This window comes from Lemur catta, chromosome 10 (genome assembly GCF_020740605.2).
Source record: "Lemur catta isolate mLemCat1 chromosome 10, mLemCat1.pri, whole genome shotgun sequence".
Classification (NCBI taxonomy): domain Eukaryota; kingdom Metazoa; phylum Chordata; class Mammalia; order Primates; family Lemuridae; genus Lemur; species Lemur catta.
This window is the reverse complement of record NC_059137.1, coordinates 33,307,616-33,327,661: the sequence shown is the minus strand read 5'-3', so window position 1 is coordinate 33,327,661 and position 20,046 is coordinate 33,307,616. Positions and strand designations below refer to the sequence as shown.

Sequence of the window (20,046 nt, the reverse complement as noted above, 5' to 3'; positions counted from 1 at the left end):
TGTCTCTTCTTGCCAATTCAGGAACCACTGAAAATTCTGCTACCAGGCAAGGAAATTGACACACACTGTATCACTGAATCTTTATGACAAACTTAAGTGGTAAGGGGATGACTCCCATTTTACAGACTAAGAAACTGAGGCTGAGAAATGCTATGTACTTTACACAAGGTCACTGTAAGTGAGGCTGCTGAGATTCAGATGCAAGTTTGATTTTAATGTTCATGCTACTTCACTATAGCATGTTGCTTCCGATACAGAAATAAATTCCTTCCTGTCTTTCCATTATCGTGAAATTAGGGGAAAAATTATTTTAAAGGTACTCTGCTTTTCTCTCATAGTTACGTTCTGTGTCATCAGGCAGCAGCACAGACAATATTCCGGATCCCACGGAATTCTTGGGAGAAAGCCCTAGGAAGCATCTTCCCTAAGGTGCAAACCCAAAGCCCTACCGCTTTCAGAGCAAAGGGGGCATCACTCAACCTGTTCTCAGGTGGAGAAACACCTTCCAAGGCCACTTTGACACCTTTTTGAAATCCTGAAGACAGCTGTGAGTAGTATCAGTTTGAAACTAACGCCCACGGAATTCTATATTCAGGTGACGGTAAGCAACTCCCTGGAGTGTGAAAACACTTCAACTTAAGGTGAGACAGGAGCTGTGATTTTATTTCTAGAGACGATTGAAAATCACAGAACACCTTCCAAAAGGATCACTTTTATGTAAATGAACCACTTCTCCTGCATGGGAAAGATGCAAACATTGTCCACAGGAGGACATTTTTTTGTTTGACAAAGGTGGTGATCTAACTAATTCAACAATCTCCTGCCAAGCTTTGAAGAATGTCAAAGACTTTAGATTTAAATGTGAACATTCTAAATCTGCAGCGACTTTATTAGTTAATTAAAAAGGATAGGGAACGGCACTCAGAGCTTGGATGGTGTGACACTGGAGTGGAGTGTGGTTGAGAAAGAACCTCCTTTCACTTTGTAAACAAAACTCTTTAGGCCGGTGCTGTGGCTCACGCCTGTAATCCTAGCACTCTGGGAGGCTGAGGCAGGTGGATTGCTCGAGGTCAGGAGTTCCAGACCAGCCTGGGCAAGAGGGAGACCCCCTGTCTCTACTAAAAACAGAAAGAAATTATCTGGCCAACTAAAAATATATATAGAAAAAATTAGCTGGGCATGGTAGCACATGCCTGCAGTCCCAGCTACTTGGGAGGCTGAGGCAGGAGGATCGCTTAAGCCCAGGAGTTTGAGGTTGCTGTGAGCTGGGCTGACGCCATGGCACTCACTCTAGCCCGGACAACAGAGTGAGACTCTGTCTCAAAAAAAAAAAAAACAACAAAAAAACCCCTCTTTAGTCCATTTTTGCAGACAGACCTGTCTTATCCCCCCCCCTCCTTGATTTCTCAGGTGATGTGTGGACGGAGGCTGTGCCTCAGTCTCTCCAACCTGGGCTCATTCCCCTCTCGGGCGAATTCTTGACCATCTCTGAATTATGGGCTTAGCACTACTCCTGGTACATAACAGGCTCTCTGTAAATGGCAGTAGTAATTTTTATTTAAACACTCTAAATAGCAGGGAGCTGAAATAAAAACTTTTAAGCACCAGAGAGCTTTCCAACCCTTGGGATTAGAGTTTTAACTCTCACATGATTCCGCTGGCAAAGCGGTCACCACCCGGCCCTGCCCAGGGTGCTGGCACCACAGGAGACCCTGGTGTTCTGTCTGCCAGGGGAGAAAGTGGACAGTGTCGGTGACTGTCGTGACCAGGTACTGACGGAAACACGGACGGGTAGCCAGCCAGGCTGAGGGTCTGCAGCAGAGATGAGCCACAGAGCTCTGTGAGGCCCCCTCTGAGGAACAAGCATCCTGTGATTCTCTCCTGAAGGGGTCACCACAGCGTCTGCTGGGTTTGACTCACGACACCAACCCTGCTGCCCTGACTGTGGCCGACTGGACAGGGGACCACGGTCCCAGCCAAGGCAACCTGGATGAGACTGGGCATGAGGGAGGCCACAGGCCATGCAGGTGACCTTCAAGGAATGCTACACTGCAGGTATCCTCCGTATTAGACGGCGGTCAACTCAAACAACATTCTGCAAATATTTCCCTACTGTGTGCCGAATACTCTTACAGGTACCGATTCCTACCCTTGGAGAGCTCGACATTAGATTAGTGGGGACGGGCAAAACAGGTATGGCCAATAGGTGAGTAAGAAATCCCAGCGGGTGATGAGTGCCGTGAGGAAGAGGGAAAGGGTGCTGGGGGAGGGCAGCTGACATAATGGGGTAGTCAGGGAAGACCCCACTGAAGAGGGGACTCAGAGCTGAGACCACCCAGCAAGAAGGAAATATTCCAGCCAAAGAGAAAAGCCAGGGCCAAGCCAGAAGGTGAGGAAGGGCTTGGCGTGTTGAAGGAACAGAGAGGGCCAGTGTGGCTGGAGCACAGCGAGGGGGTGTCGTGGGGCGGGTGGCGGGTGGTGGGAAATGGATAGTAGACGGGGGCCAGGTCACACTCGACCTGGAGACCACGCCGAGGGCTCAGGAGGTGACTCTGAGTGCCGTGCACAGCCATGAGGGTGGGGAGGTTAAGCAAAGCAGCTCTGTGATCTGACTGAAGATTCGAGAAGGACCTGGCTGTTGGAGGGAGAATGCGTGGCAGCCAGGCAAACATGGGAGCAGAGAATGTGTTCGGAAGCTCTGGCAGCCAGCAATCCAGGTGTGAGAAGACGGTGACAACGGTGAAGGTGGTGGTCAAACTCTCTCCCTCGCCAGCTCAGAGTGCGCGGCAAGCGCAGCTGAGCACTGTGGCCCGAGCAGCCCTGATCTTCCCTTCTGCTCCTACTGCCCTGCGCGGCGCATGCCCCCTCAGAGGGAGGCACTCCTCTTCCCAGCCACCGGGCACCTGAGAAGCATCACAGTCACTCGAGACCAACCCACGTGATGAATTAAGTCCTGAGGCAACAGAGTTCGGCGACTGTGGCCGGGACGGTGGCCGATGACTGTCTGGTGGCCCACAGTTCACACTCACTCTTCCATATTCCCTCTGAATATGGAAGGGCCTGGGAGCCCGGAAGCCACATCTCGGAGAGTGCCCTGCCTGCTGGTCTCCATTTAGGGTCTGCTAAGCTAGAGCATTCATGGCAGGTTAGAAAACACGCATGAGGGGAAGCTTTTCTGTTTCTGTTCTGGGGGCAGCAGCCGGAGCTGCGAGTAGCTGCAGGCGCCAGTGGGCCGAGTGGCGCCAGTGCGCGGGGCCCTGGCTGCCTGGCATGGCCAGAGGGGAGGTCCCCAGAGCAGCAGAAACAGCAGCAGCGGGAGCTCAGGGGCCAGTGGGCCAGGGCTTTACCTCTGCTGTTTTATTCGTATTCCCAACCTGCTCTGTGGTCATTTTTATAAATTCCTCGCAAGTTAGAATCCATTATCAATCAGCATCCAGTCAAGAGAACAGAAACCACTTCAGGCATTTCAGAGGCAACGGCATCACCATTTTCCTTTTTGTTCTTCTAGCCCAAGGGGCTTGGCAATTTTCTGTAAAAACTTATCTGCGATAAGAGCATCTACTTGTTTTGCTCCACCATCCCTCCTAACAAAGCTGTAACCAGCTCCCTGTATTAAATCTCCCTCCGAAATGCCTGAAGTGCTTTCTGTTCTCTTGACTGGATGCTGATTGATAATGGATTCTAACTGAAAAGACCACAGAGCAGATTTGGAATACGGATAAAATAATGAAGGTAAAACCCCAAGTGGGTAATTTATAAGGATTTTTTTTTTCCCTGAAAGAGAAGTTGCTAATGTCAAAGAAAGCAGTCTGTTTCAGAAAAGTCAATCCAGACTAACAGTTCAGGTTTAAGTGGGAGCAATAGAGCTGCATTTTCTTCTTCAGAGAAATCTCCAGAACATATATGGTAACATATGGAACAAAACCCTAAGTATTGGCATTAGCTAGACAAGGGTAAATATTGCCATCTACGTGAGCTTGGGCACTCATGGAGCATTTCTGAGCATTAATCCTTCCATCTGAAAAACAGTAAGAACAATACCTCCTTCTCAGGACTGCTCCTGAGAATTACACAATTATGAAAAGGGAGTAGCCCAGGATTGGTGCACAGTAAAGGGTAATTCACCATAGTTCCTCCAGTTAATCTGAGTTAGCAAAATCCCATCTGATGCCCGTGGGGAGTAAAATTCACACTAAAGATTCCAGAAGCCAGTAGGATTTGACAGCCTCTTCTCTAAAAAATTAATTCCCTGTTTTCACCGTTTAATGTTTCATTACTAAGCATGAGTAAAATTCACTCCAAAAACAGTTTATGAGTCTTATGGGCCAACCCCTGTGTTTGGAGCCTCTTTTTTTTTTTTTTTTTAATAATCTGTCTTTTATTTCACAGTGGAGGGTGGGGATGCCCTGTCTGGAAACATGACCTGGCGTAGGGTCTGAGAGGCCAGAAGGCTGAAGCTTTGGTGTCTCTGTGAGGTTTACATGCAACCCTCAGGCTAGAGCCAGAAGCCAGTTCGGGTGAAGACTTGCCTGGCTCAGCCCAGTAACCTGGAGCCCCAGGCCCATTGAGGGACACAGTCTCTGCAGATCACAGTGCATTTGGGGAAGGATTTTCTTCCTTAGTATGACTCTAGATTGCACTCTGGGCTGTCGTGTTTGCTTTAAGAGGTGTGAGCGTGCACGCTCATCTGAGCATTTGATTTGTGCTGTGGGGAAAAGGATCTTCCCTGACACATCACGCTGGCAGGGAAGTCTCTAAATAGATGGAATTTGAAGGGCCACGAGGGACCCTGATCAGCTCTGCTGGACGGGCAGCACATCGCTGTCTATGTAGATGATCCAAGCCCATCCTGGACCACTCTGCTGCTGGCCTTCCTCCTAGGACAGTGCTGGTCTCAAAGGAATAACGCAGACTTTGAGAAAACACTGGGGTTAGATTGCTAGTCAGGTGCTCCAAGAAGGGTAGAGACCTGCACCATGCAGGCTTGAGGAGAAGATGCCCTCTTTTCCACAAGGTCAGCAGGACTTAAAAAGATAGAGAAAGACAAAATAATTGGGTACATCCATCCACATGTTCTGCAAAGGTAAAAAATATTCCTTTTTTCTGCATGGCCCCTTGGGCTATAGGAGAGGACATATTTTGCATACTATTTAAAACATTTTCTTACACTAGAGATTCTTTTGATAGGCTCAAGCCTTCAGGAATGTTTGATGTACCCACAGAACCTTGAGCAGTAGGTTTGCAGGGAGCTGCAAGAAGGAGCAGAATGGGAGGTGGGTCCGTGCCACTGCCACCCTTCTGCTGGTGGGCAGTAAGATGCAGGGGCATCCTTCTGAGGGACATAATCAGATGGTCCAGAGGGAGCATCCACAAAGCAAGTGGTGGCCTAAGGTAGGGCTGGGTGCAGTGCAGAGAAGTGGGGACCCAGAGGAGATAGCTGGGTGGATGCCCAGGAGAGGTGGAGTAAAACCCTCTCTTTCCTTCCAGTTACTATAAAACAAGAGTCAGGCTTGTTTGGAATTGCAAAATATCAGACATGCACAAAATGTTCCAGAAATAGGGGAGTAGTGAAGTAAATTGTGATGCAGACACATGATGAAACATTATGATACCTGCATTCAGTCAACAAGTGCTATTAGGCACCTATGATGTGCCAGGCAGGCACCAGATTAAAGAGTGAGCAAAGTCAGCATGGTCCTAGATTGTATGGAGCTTACAGTCTGTTGGCAGAGATAGGCATTAAGCAATAACAAGTGGACAAATAGTGAATTGCAAACTGTAATCCGGGATATGAAAGAAAAGAACAGGGTGTCAAGAGAGAAAACTACAAGAAGACCCTAACTTAGACTGGCGGCTGAGGAGGGCCTTTCTGGAGAGGTGCCATTTGCACTAAGATCTGAAGGAGCTGGCTAAGAGCAAGGGGGAGAACATCCTAGGAAGATGGAATTGCATGTGCAAAGGTCCTGAGGCAGAAAAGGGATTGGGAAATGGGAGGAACTGAAACAATGCCAGTGACGCTGTAAGTGGGCATTACAGCAGAGCAAGGAATGTGACTGGCAAGGGAGATGGGTGCAAGGTCATGCAGAACCTTTCCGCATCGGGGATGCTGGGCTTCATTTTGAATGCAAGGGGAGACACTGAAGGGTTTCATCAGGGAGTGACTTGGCCTTAGTTATTCCGACTTGAACATTATAAAAGTTATAAAAGATTGGGAAAAGCGACATTTTGATTGTGCCAGGCACTGGCTAGCTGTTCAACAAAGTCATTTCCTTTTCCTCCTGTGCACATGGCTAGACTACACTTTCCCGCCTCCCTGATGGCTAGGTATAGCAGTGTGACAGTTCTAAGCCAATGGAATGTGGGTAGAAGTGACATATGGTTTTCCAGGTCTGGTCCATGAATCCTTCATGCTTCTTCATTTCCCCCTCTGCCAACCAGATTCGTGGGCTTTATCAGAGAACACTGAGGCCCACGGAACAGTGGGGGCGTGAGACGGAGGAGCCAGGGCTCATGAATGATCATATGGAAACGCTGTCTACCAACCAGAAGCAGCCGCTTTGCATAAGAGAGAAATACATTTTTACTGTGTTCATCTACTAAGATGCTGAGATAACTTTGTTACAGCAGCTAGTGTTATTTATCCTAATTAATACAATAATGAATAACAAAAGTTAAAAAAGGCAGGATAAAAACTGTATCTAGAGTATGTTCACAATTAGGTAAAAATGACTCCCACAAAGTAAAAATGTTAACACTGGTTGGGCCTGGTTTGTGTGACTATGGTTTTTTCTTCTTTCTACTTTTTAATACTTTACTGATATTCTACAATGAACAGGTATTATTTTAATAACCAGAAAACTTTATGAAAAACTTTTTTGAAAAGATGTTATAAGGAGGCACATTTTTACAGGCAAAAAATAGCAACAGCATCACCAACAAAATAATACTCCTCTTGAAGTAGATTAATTTTCACTGACAGCTTGGAGTTTTCCTAAATAAGAGCCAGAGATCTGTGCAAACATAAGCGCATGTCCCCCTCAACTTAGAATAGTGAAAGGAGCACTGAACAAGGAGTCAGAAGACATAGATTCAGGCTATAACTTGGCCATTTTTCTAGGAGGAGAACCTGGGGCAAGTCCCTTTTCATGTCTGTCCTCAGGTGTCCCTCTGCAAAACATGTAGAGATAATCTTCATGTTACTTTTAGCTTTGCTGAAACATTTGTATATACTATTTTTGATTTCCACCCCCACCCCAGGTTCTCCTTTATTAATAAATTCTCAACAACCACCTCAATGGGATGAAGCATATATTATTATCTCCATTTTACAGATGAGGAAACTGAGGGGCTGAGAGGTCAGGAATGTGCCTAGGGTTATACAACTAGTAGGCAGTATCATTGGGATTCACTACAGACATGCCAACTTCAACTCCAACTTCAACCTCATGCTCCTAACAACATGTTTTCCTGCTTCCCCTTTGCAAGAAGCAGTCATTGATCAGCAAATGAGCTCTGCAGGGGACTAGTGAGTGCCAAGCAGCCTGGGGCTAGGGGATGGTGCAGCGGTAGGGCAGGAGCAGGCAGAGCAGGAGAGAAGATAGGTAGTTAGGGATGTGCTGGCAAATGTTTAACAACTGGCTCTTTTGGGGCAAAAATAGGGCTCTGATTTGCAGTGGTTGCCAATTTCCATGGTGTAAATACACCCACCATGGTGGATTTCAAGCTATCAACAATTTAACAACTGGCTCACAAATTCCTGATAACTTAACAACTGGCTCTCAGCTCTCTCTGGAGCCTGCAGGAGCTGGCTGCAGCACACCGGTACCCAAGCCAGTCCTCCCTGGCTCCCGTATCAGGAATGTGAATGCAAAATGCCCAGTTTTTACCTGCACAAGAAGTGGGTGAGAATCTCTTCTCAGAAGCAAGGGAAGGGGCAGCCTCAAATCAGAGTTGGAGCAGCTGGAGAGAGGGGTCTGGTGCCAGTTATTCACCTGTTGTCTCCCAGCTCGCAACCTCCCTCCCCTACTCGGAAGCCACGTCTCCCAGACTCCCTTCCTATCAGCTCCTGCCAACAGGAGCCTCTGGGGGAGAGAAGAGGAGCAGGGGCGGGGATGGGGACTCAGGAGCGCAGCTTTCCTGCCCCTGCCAGGGTCCGGCACCAGCCTGCGGCACTCCCTCGGGCACGGCCTCCGTGGCGTCCGGACACTAGCTGTGGGGGCTCCTCGGGGCTGCTAGGTTCTGAAAGCTCACCTCTGCCCTTTCCATCTTCAGAGCCGTGGTACCTCTGGACTGCCCCGTGTTCCTTTTACACTCCTTCCTCCTCCCAGCACCTGTTCAACAATTCCCTGTGCTAAACCCCCTCTGTTTGAGATACCCAGCGTGGCTTCTGTTTTTCTGACTGGACCCCCTTCCTCTCCATTTACCACGTGGTCCTCCTGGGACTTGGTCCTCCAAGCACGAACCTCGCATGTCAGGCCCCAGCTAAGGTGGCCTTCCCCGCTCATGTCCTCCCTGGCGTGGGCCCCGGCCCCGGCCTCAGGGATGCCCTTGGCTTTTTCCTCCACACCTGAACTGCACATTGTAACTGCCTTTTGCTGGATGGAGCCCCCAAGGGCAGGAGCTTTTTCTTTTTTTTTGGAGGCCTGGGAAGGAGCAGGGTGCAGGACTGTTGGTTAAATCTTGCCGAGTTGAGTTGAACAGACTGGGATCCCCAGTTTTGGGGGACACCAGAGCAAGATCCCTCAGGAAGAGCCATGAAGGAGAGAGGAGAGACGCTGGCCAAGGGCAGACGCTGTCAGCGCCACAGTGTGAGAGGGACTGAGAGAGGCACAGCGTGGCCCAGGGCAGAGGAGCTGGCTATCACTGAGGTCCCAAGGTTGTCACAGGTTGGGAGATCGAGATGCCCCCGGGAGGCTGGTGGGCACAGGGGACCTGCATCCCATGGGCTGAGTGACGTTGCCGGAAACTGTTTCTTTATAATTAGACCAGAAAGGGCTCTGGGCTTAGAGTGGGCGGGTTGGGGTTCTAGCCCCAGTTCTATCACCAAATCCACATGTGCCTGTAATTACGTTCCTTCCCCACTCTGGGTCTCAATTCCTCAGTGATAAAATGAGGGGCACCCGGCCACGTGCTGTGTGTGTTGAGTGCCTACTCTGTGACACAGCATGCTAGACCCTGGGGAGTTGCAATGACTAAGCCAAAGTCCTTGCCTTCTAGAAGCTCCCGGTCTAATGGAGGTGATAGATTCTTTTTTTAAAGACTATTAGAAGGCAGTGTGGTGACTGCTAGGAGAGAGTGGGTACAGAGGGCTGGAAGTACATGGGAGGGGCACCTGTCTCGTGAGGGGTTCTTAGGGGGATGCAGGGAAGAACGAGCATGTTAGCCAGGCCAAGAAGATGGAGAGGGAATGTTCTAGGCAGAAGGAACAGTGCATGCAAAGACTAGAGGCAAGACAGTGTGTGGCTCCTTGGAGGCCCAGAGAGGAGGGCATGGTCACTGGTAGGGGGTGTGCTAGGAGTCGGGCCTTGCTGAGAGCAGGGAACGCGGGAGCCACACCAGCCAGGGCTTTGGACCTCTTGTCCCTGATGAGGAGCTGCAGAAGGAGTAAGCCACAAGTAACAAGTCCACTGTGCTCTTTTAAAAGCCACTGGGACCACCGTGTGGGAAATGGACGGGCACGAGGGCCAGGCTGGAAGCAAGGAAAGCTGTCAGAAGCCGCTGTGGAGACCAGGCGAGAGGAGGGTAACGTGGATGGGGAGACGTCGATGAGTCAAAAGACAGGAAGGAGGTGGGACCAGCAGGGCTTAGAGAAGGCCGGGAAGTGAGGGAGGAAGGCAGAGGAGGATGGCTCTCAGCTCGGCAGAGGGGAACAGGCCACACCAGCGACTGTCGTCTTGGCCCAGGTTGCCGACTGGGTGGCTGAGCTATGAAGCCACCCATCACCAGGCCTCCGCCCGGGCTCCTCACCACCCCTGCCCCGGCTCCTTCTCTCCTGGCTGTTTGCAGATGCAAGCGGCCCCACGATTAGAAGTATTTAATTTTTGCTTTACTGTATGTTCTATTTTTGTTAAATAGATTAGTCTCCGTCAGGAAAACCAGATTGCTGATCAGTTGACCTGTAAGTCTGAGACATGCAATTTGCAATCTGTTGGAATCTTTGTGTTGAGTCAGGGTGGGCTGCAGCCTGGCCCAGGGGGTGGGGCAGGGCTCAAATGAGGCAGTTGGCGAAGCAGCAGTCCAGGCGTGTGGCAAGGGGGTCTGGGCAGAAAGAGAGAAAGGCACAGACCAGAGAAACATGAAAGGAAAAATGGACAAGATCTGGTGACTCAGGGGACGAGTGACTCAGGAAGCACAGCATTCTGGAAGGCTGGCCTCCAGGGTTCCACTCTGGGACCCCAGCACTTTGGTTGCGGTCTCTCTAGTGTGTAAGGAGATAAAGTTTGTAATATCTGAAAGCCAGGCTCACAATTTCCCTTAAAGAGGGGACAATCTTGGGGTGGAAAGGAGCCTTGATTCCCTCCTGGGGGAAGGTAAGAACCTCAGCGTGTACCTGGGCAGGCGGGGGCCGGGGCAGCCAGCCGCTCCCTTGAGGAAACAGGCTGGCTTAGCTTCCTCCTGAGAAGGAAAGGGCTCGAGAGGAGTGGGAGGTGGAGAGAGACCACCCAAAGGTGGCTGAGGGTGACCCGGGTCAGGAGTAACTCATGTTCAACTCAGTGTCACTCAAATTACATTCTCCGGCACAAACTCCCCTCTGCCTGGCCCCGAAATCTCCACTGAAACCCCCTGACATGTCCTTGTCAGAGAGGACAGTTTTGTGTTTTATTTTGTTTTGCGTGAATGTAGGAACGGAGGAAGGGGCTGCATTTCCTGCGTGGATCCATGTGGCCCAGAGCTCAGGAAAGCCTGAGGGATCATGCAATGGTCCGAATCCCGAGTGGACTCCGCAGATGCCGGCCCTGAGAGCCTAAGGTGCCAAGAATTGGGAGATACCTCCATGTTAGTAGTGGGCACCCCCGAACTGAGGGCTGGAGCTTCCTGACAACCTTTCCAAGCTGCCAATGGCCGGGCAGAAGGTGCTCCAAATCTTGGAGAAACTCCCTGGCTTGGGATGTCTGGGATAGAGCCAGGGAGAAAGGCTACATAGCAATGCAGGGATGCCTCCACTCCCTGCAGCTCCCCCCCCACCTTCCCCTCTGGATCTATGAATCCTTGGTGGGCTCCAGCCAGCACTGAAGCCCCCTCTGCTCTCCCGCGCCTGGCCCTGTGATCACTCTCGGCCGGAGCAGAACGCCAGCCTCCCCTGGCCTCCCCCGACGCTCCAGCTTGAGGTCCAATGGCTGTGCTAATCCCTGCTGCCCAGGCTGTTGGGAGGAGCAAAGGCAAGTGCGGGGCTTTTAGAAGAGTGAAGTGCCGGGTTCATGCAAAGAGAGTGTGGCCAGGAATTTAACACAGGTGTTTGTTTAAGCAGGTGTGTGTTGAGCACCTGCTGTGTGTCAGGCTAGGCCTGGCGCTGGAGATAAAACAGCCCCCAAGGCTCAGCGCCTGTGCTCAGGCAGCCCACAGCGTGGTGGGGGAGGCAGACTCACAGATAGCCACAGCACTCAAGGGCCCTGGCTGGCAGAGTGTCTGGGCTGTGGGAACATCTATCCTGAGGTCAGAGAAGGCTTCCTGGAGAAAGGGGGTCCCAAGTAAGCCCAGCAGGCCCAGGAGGAGCCAGCCAGGCAAGGAGGAAGGTTGGGGATGGTGGGAGTGTATCAGGAAGAGGGAGCTGCATATGCAAAGGCCAGGAGGCAAGACAGCAGCCATAGAGTAGGAAGTGGAAAGAGTTCCGGGAAAGGGAATCTCAGAGGAGAAATGAAGGTAGAAAGGTAGACGGGGATCAGGTCAAGAAAGGCCTATGGCAAAGCCAAAAAAGAATAAAAAGAGGAGATATCTTGTTTTACCAGATATTGAGGCACACGAGAAAGCCACACTCATAGAAACAGATGATTTTGGTTCAAGAACAAGCAGTAAACCAGCGGAAGGGAACAGAACCATGGTTCCCAAACTGGGCACCAAGGTGCTCCAGGGTGCCGCAGTGAACTCATAGGGGTGGTGTGGCATATTTTAAATTTTCATGGGAAACAATGATATTCGATATCAATCAGACACTATGTGAATTACTAGCTTGAAGTGATTCGCAGTCTCAACATTACATTGTGCTACATTTCTTCTGATGACATCACATCTTTGTGAAACTGGGTTTTCAGAGGTTGCTGTGATAAAAAGCAAGTACGTGTGAAAATCAATGTGGGACAGGAAAAGTCCAATCTTATTTCAAAGTTTGAGAAGTTGTCCAGTTCCCAACAGACCCATATCCCATTGGTAAGTAATTATAGGTATTTAAAAATAAAATAACTTTATTTTTTGTTTCAATTTTTGTGCATTATTTTTTGAAATGGCTGCTAAGTTGTTAGGACTTAAATATTTACTTAGTTATTTGGACCTAACTACTTAGAAACTTCTAGTATTTCTTCTGGCCTACCATGCTGTGAAAAAAATTAGTGAGACACTAACAGTGCTGTGAACTAAGTAAATTTGGAAACCTCTGGGATAAAGTGTTAAGAGACACATCTATTTATGGGAGGAAATTTAATTTACAAAAAAAGTTCCACCATAAATCAATGGAGTGTTTGATTGTTTAACAGATGATACTGGGAAAACTGGGTGGCTATACAAAGAAAAGCAAAACTTGATCCCTAACTAACTCCACAAGCAAGAGCGGACCCTTGACTCATTGAAGGTTTAAATGTGAAAGGTAAAGTTATTGAAGAAAATGTTGGAGAATATCTTTGAAACCAAGGGGCGAGGAAGAACTTCTCAAACAAAATTTCAAAAGCACAAGCCATTAGGCAAAAAATCGATTAATTTAATTATATCAAAATTGAGCCTTTCTATTAGAAAAAGGGCATTCTGGGCAAAGTCAACAAACAGATGACAGAATGGAAGAAGATTTTTGTAAGGTCTAAAATCAACATGGTATTAATATCCAGATTATACATGGAACTCCTGAAATCAACAACATGAAGACAGCAAACCCATCAGAAAAATCAGCAAAGCATCTGAACAAGCAATTTACAAGAGAGAAAACCGAGAGGCCTATAGCACATGAAACAATGCTCAATATCATTAGAAATGAGAGAAAATTAAAGTGATGTCAGTTTATATTGAATAAATGGCTAAAATTAGAAATACAGACAATTGCAGGTGTTGGTGGGGACAGAGACATAGGGATTTCATGCACTTCTGGTGGAATATTATAGAAGCAGCCATTCTGGACAGCATCTGGCACTACTTAGTCCAATTAAATGTCTGCATACTCTTTGACCCAGAATTCCACTCCTGGGATATAGCCTAAGAAATTCTCATTAAGGGGACATTTAGAAGGCTGCTCATTGCAGCTTTATTTGTGTCTGTGTGTGTCTGTCTGTGTGTGATGGAGGTGACCTGGAAAGAATCATAGATTCTTCCAGTAGATTAGAGGTAATGGAAGGATGGATCTTATAAGCACTGCTTAATGAAAAAAGGAAGAAAAAATAGGATATATGTCTAACACAATACATTTACATAAACAGAAACACACACAACATTACACACATGTTGCAAAACTACATACAAACAAAAAGGTACAATTAGACTCATTAGAATGCCTATGGTGGAGATACGGGAACAGTAGTGGGAAATAGAAATAAAAAGGAATGAATACATGAATGAATGAATGAAATAGAGCCGAGCCTTGGCTGATGTGATGTTAACTGCCATGAATTTATACTAAGACTAAGTCAATTCTCTGTACCTGAAGGAGGTTAAACAAAATAAAATAGAACTTAGACTTTACCTTAAGGGCAGGGAAAACCACCTGGAACCAAGGTGTTCTATGCTTTGTTCATGTGAATGTTCACTCAATCAGTCGTTTGTGCACTCATTCACTCATCATATTTGGGAGACTCCTCTGGGCCAGGCACTATGCTGGGCTCTAACGATGGCATGGTGAGCAGATGGGCATTCCTTGGCTCTAGTCCTACCTCAAGGCCAAGTAGCTATTAGGTCTGCTCTGGTGTTCAAAGGCTCCAAACTAGGGCAAACCAGGTGGTCCACAGGCCTGGGAGATGCTACCCCTTTCCATTTCTTGGTTGAGGAAAATGAGGCTCAGGTGAGTCACTGAGTCACAAGGTCACTGCCATGACTGTGAATGCCAGAGCTGGGATCCGAGCTCAGGTGTGCAGAACTCTGAAACCCTGTGCTTTCCTTCCAACCCAGAAGAGGAAGAGGTGGAAGCACGACAGCTGTACCCGAGGTAGGCTGTAGTCCTGGCCTCAGCTGGCTTCTCCTACTCACTCCCAGCAGGGGCAGGGAGGCTCTATGGAGGAGGCAGCAGTGGGGATAGGCCCTGGAGGATGAAGTCTGCCATTTTACAATTGCATCACAAATGCTAGAACTGCACCTAGCACATAGTAGGTGCTCAACAGATAGTTGTTTGGTGCAGGAATGAATGAATAAATAAATGGAGAGGAAATACACTGGGTGTGAAGAGCTTGAGGGCTGGCACACGACAGGGTGGGGAGGCAGGCCCTGAGTCCCAGGCTAAGGAGCATGGCCACTCTGCTGTCAGCCCCAGGGGCCCACTGGCGGGGTCTGAGCCAGCACATTGCCTTTACAGGTCATGCTGGGGCAACCAGACTCTCATGCAGCTTTGTCTACTCAGAGTCCACACAGTGTGGTGCACAACTTATCCAGGACTCAGGGCACAGGGTGGTGGAAAGGGCACTAAAATAGCAATCAGAAGACCCAAGATGCAGTCCTGGATCTGCGTCTTGGTTTCTCCATATGTAGAATGGTTTGTGTGTGAGCCTGCAGCTGCCAGTGTGTGTGTATGCGTGTATGTCTGGTAGGGCAAGGGGTACTAGACGGGACAGTCTCCCGGGCTCCTCTCAGCTCTAATGGCCCTCAGCTCTGAGTCCGATGAGTCACCATTTGTGCCTCCAGCCTTGGAAACAGCACGCTGGGCTGGTGGGCAGGTGTCCTTGGCATGCCTGATTGAGAACCCATTCTCCCTTTTGGCTCGACTCCCTAACTAGAAACCCAGATGGCTGCACACGGGGGTTGGGGGACTATTCACTTGGCTTCACAGGTTAAGCCATCAACTAAAATATCTTCCACGAAGAGACAGGTGGTAGCAAAGGAGGAAAGAGAAGGGAAGGTAGGGCTGCTGCGCTGATAGCCCCGGCGCTTGCCTGAGGGGGTCGGGAGGCTACTTCTAGCAGCAGAAACCAGAACGAAGGCTGTGAGATGTCAGGAGCAGCCTAGGAACAAGCACAGCTGGTGTCTCAGGCTGTTCTCAGGGCTGGAGTGAGGCCAGCTGAAGCTGTGGGGAGGTGGATCAAGGAACCCCTTTGGATTCTCTCCTCTCTCCACCCACCCTGGGCAGGGCTTGAGGGCATCCTCATTCCTATTCATTGTCGCTCTTCCAAGACCCCTGATCAACTTGTGGCACCTGCTGGTGAATTCAAGAGTCACATTTCATTCTATTTATAGGATTTGCACCTGGTTTATAGCTGCCAATGCACTTTTGCAGTGGACATTTTTTATTTTTTTTGCTCAGCAACCGATCTCCTGGTTTTAATAGTCCCTAGTTTTAATTGAGATTACATCAGTCAGGGTCTATGATAACCACACTGTAAGAGGGCCCCCAATGACTCTCGCCTCCTGGCAATCACAACCAGAATTCTGTAGTGCCCTCTCCCACTGAATAGGGTCAGGCCGTGTAACCAGTAGGATATTATAGAAATGGCAGAGTGTGCTTTCTGAGAGTAGATCATAAAAAGACACTGCAGCCTCAGTCTTGTTTTCTTTTGGATTACTCATGCTGGTGGAAGCCATCCACCATGTCATGAGGACACCCAAGCTGCCCTATGGAGAGGTCCGTGTGGTGAGGAACCGATGAGTTCTTCACCAATAACCAGCATCACCCTACCAGCCATGTGAGGGCGCCATCTTGGGAGCAAATCCTCCAGCTCTAGTGAGCCTTAGGATGACTGCAGCCCCAACTGATATCTTGCCTGCAATGTATGAAACCCCAAGCCAGAACCTTCCAGCTAAGTCACTCCTGAATTCCTGACCCACAGAAACATGTGGGACAATACATGTTTATTGCTGCTTTAAGCTGCCACACTTGACATCTATGACACAAAAGATAACTAATACAGGGCCCTAGGAGGAAATAGAATTCACCCTGGATGGTTCAAAAGAAGAGACTCTATGAAGAACTACTCACAGAGTGGGGGGCTGATTAAAACAGGGAGGAGGGAAGGTGATGTGCCCATAGACTAGCAAGGGTGGGACCTGCTGCCATACCTAGAGCCTAACGGGCAAAGGAAGAAATAGTGTCACTGGAGCTCCATAAGAGTGGGAGACTAGCAGAAGCCACAGCCACGGAGGGTCATAGCTGTGTCAGAAGTGCAGTCCCAAAGCAGGCAGGGAGGAGGAGGCTGAGCCCTGCCCCACCTCTCTCTTCTTGGCCTCCAATCTCCTGCCTGTATTCCAACCAGAAGCCACAGGACAATGACTGTCATCCATGGGATCAGCCTCCTGGGGCACAGAGCAGGGCAGAGAGTGGGTCCATGGGAGGAGAGAAGGAGAAGAGTAAAACCAAGGCAGAGATCCACCTCGCCTCACCCTCAGCTGCAAAGTTATGTGAAACTGGCTCTATTGCAGGGTGGATCACATGACTGAAACTAAGCCAATCAGTGCAGCCTATCTTCTAGCTACATGATTGGTTCAGGGATGGGCACATGAGCCACATCAGCCAATCAAAGCTAAGGGGACTCACTGGTAGGGATTTTGTTGGTGCTACTGGGAAATGGGTTCCCTCTTTTGCAGGACTTGGTGCTATGATGATGGGAACCAGAAGCAACTATGCTCAGACTGAGAATGGAGCTGACCTAGGATAAAGGGGACCTAGAGATGGAGAGGTGGAGAAGCCTCATCCTAGCCCTTACTGTCATCTTTGCTATAGTAGGGTTTCCTATTACTTGCACCAGAAGAGTCCTGAATGATACACTCTCATCCACAGCCTGGATCCTTGAGCCACTGTCTGGGGTGGGCTGGCTAAGAGCATTAATGCCATTGTACAGATGAAGAAGATGAGGTTCAGTTCTCTTTATCACTTGGCAACCAGTTCATTTTAATTCATAATTAAGTTAATGATACTTCCCTAGTTTTTGGTGTATATTTTGTCCTCACATTGTATGGTTTTAGATTTTTGACTTTTGTTTCAGTGGCTTTGCTTTATCCATGCTTTTTATTGAAAGCTGCTTCGAACTCTCTTTATAAGTAGGTTATTTTGAGTCAAACAAGCAAACAAGCCATGGTGGTTAGGAAGATTTTCCAAGGTGACACACCTTGCAGGTGGTGGATCTGATGGGAAGACAGGACCGAGGCAGGTTCTCAGCCCTTCCTCACCCCGAATGGGACAGGTCCTCCTTTCTGTACTTAGTTCAGCCTCCTCTTTCTTCCTCATCATTGAACTGACCCTTCTCAAAGACCCATTAGTGGGCAGGGGTGTGGCACAGGTTAACCTACTAAGGACGGGCTGCTCAATCAGTGGTTCCCCAGGGACTTCAGAACAAAGCAGGGGGGCTTTTTAGTCTGGAAGGGGAGGCAAGAAAGTAGATACCTTCCTTTGACTTCTCCTGAGTTGGCCAAAGTCCTTTTAACTGGGTTACTGGAATGACACAATGTAGAGTTCTCTGACTTCGTCTCCAACTTCTCTCCCCTTTGCTGACACCATTCCAGCCACACTGGCCTCCAGCATCTTTGCGTGCTTGGCAATTTTTGATTAGATATCAGATCCCTCATTGAGTGCTAGATTTTTATATTCCTTGAAATATTCTTAAGCTATGTCTGGGACATAATTAAGTTACCTGGAAAGAGTTTGACCCTTTTGAGTCTTGCTTTTAATCGCTGTTAGGTGGGAGCAGAGCTATCTTCAGTCTAGGGTTCATTTTTACCCCACTACTGAGACAACCTCTTTCTGAATATTCTCCCCATGTATTTATTACCAAGTTTTTCCCACCTCAGCTGTTGAGCTCTGAGGATCCTTCTGTCTCGCCTGTTCTTTTCTTCTGGTTCTTTCCCAGGTCTCAGGCAGTTTCCTCATTACATATGTGCTGGGAAGGCCTCAGCTGAGGACCTGAGGGGACCCCTCTGCCATCCTGCTAGCTCTGCCCTCTCCACGCAGCTCTCTCTTCTCCAGCACTCTGCCTGCAGACTTCAGCCCCCTGGGTCTCTCTGAATTCTCAACTCTGTGTCCTCCACTCAGCAAGACTGCCAGGCTCTGTTTGGGTTCCCCCTTGCTGTGCCGCAGCCTGGAAACGCTCCAGGCAGCAGGCTTGGCAATCGTAAGACTCACTTCCTTGTGTTCCTTCTCTCGGGGTCACTCTTGTCTGCTGTTTGTAGTCCACTGTTTGAAAACTGTCGTTTCACATAGTATTTTGACTGTTTTTTTAGTTGTTTAAGGCAAGAGGGTGAATCTAGTCCCTGTGACTCCTCTATCTTGCCGGGAGTGGCAGGCCTCCACCCCAAACTCCAGATATCCTCAGCTTAGGGTTTCGTACTGGCCGCCCATCTGCTTGGGTCACTCACCTACTCACATGCCTGCCTTCCTCCCTCACCTCCTTCGACTCTTTAATCAAACGTCACCTTCCCATGGAGGCCTCCTCTGGCCATCCTGTTTAAATCTATCTGCTCCCCTCCACCGCTGGCATTTCCAATCCTTCTTGCCCACCTACACATTTCTTTCTTTCTGGATCAGTGACCATCGCCTTCTAACAAACTATGTAATTAATTTACTCATTTAATGTGTCAATTATCGCTTGTCGGCCTCTTTCCACTAGACTGTAAACCCTCTGAAGGAAGGGATTTTTGTTTGTTTTTTCACTGCTATATCCCTAGCTCCCACTACGGTACTTGGCACACAGTAAGTTCTCAAAAATTATTTGTTGAATGAATAAACGATTGAAAAGGTGATTAAAAAATCCTATACATGCAGAGTTATGAAGGCGGGAAGTTCTGGTGTGTGTGGGTGGGGGAGAGTATCGGTTCTGGGTGACAGCGGCATTAGGAGAAATGGCTGGAAACACAGGTGACAGCATGGTGGTGGAGTTTCTAAAATGCCAGGCTGTGGGAAGCCAGGGAAGGTTTCTATAAGGAGTACCGTGGTCAGAGATTATTTAGGAAGAATCATCTGGTGAGTGCGAGAATGAGAGCCAGAATGAATGAGTGGCAGAGGGGACAGAGAGGAACGGGGGTGGGTGGTAGATGGGATTTCACGCAGGTGGAGTCGGCAGGGCTTGGCAGATGGAAGGGGGAAGTTGAAGATGATAGCTGTATATATTTCTCCATAGAAACAGGGCTGGTGTGATAGCACAAACTTAGGTTCCAAAGGATTCCACTGAGGTGGGTGGGAACCTGGGAGGGGGTGTGAAATGAACATGGGCATTAGAGGCAGCTGACCCCAGCCCTGAAGTCTGGACCCCCCACTTCCCACCTGTGTGAACTTGGCAGGCTGCATAACCTCTTGAGCTTTAGTTTCCTCTTCTGTAAAATGGTGCTAATTCCGTCTCCCTCACTGGGCTTGTTCCAAGGAAATCCAGTACTTCAGGGGCTTAGTGAATGTTGGTCCCCAACTGAAAACCTTTTCTTTTTCACTGCTTCAGAGTTACAAGAGGCCAGAGAGATTCGAGGGCTCCTTCTCTGACCATACCGGGGAACATCCTCTCCATGCTATGGATCAACTGAGGCACAGAGCTGAGACCCACTGACTGTCCCAACAGGGATGGCAGAGAAGTCCCATGGCCTCTGTTCCAGTGACCACTACTCATAAAGATTGGGGTGGGGAGTGTGAGCCCAGAGAGAGGACCCACAGCTGGACATCTGCTCCAAATCTCATTGCTGTGGGGTGTGGGGGGCGCGTGGGGGGAAGCAGGACATGTTTCCATTACACTGGAG

At 48.9% G+C, this 20,046-nt stretch overlaps 1 protein-coding gene across 1 annotated transcript in view; it reads right to left on the bottom strand.

Annotated features, from left to right (window-relative positions):
* GABBR2 (gamma-aminobutyric acid type B receptor subunit 2) overlaps positions 1–20,046 on the bottom strand; it is a 365,809-nt gene that overhangs the window by 104,790 nt on the left and 240,973 nt on the right. The gene's annotated exons all lie outside the window — the stretch shown is intronic.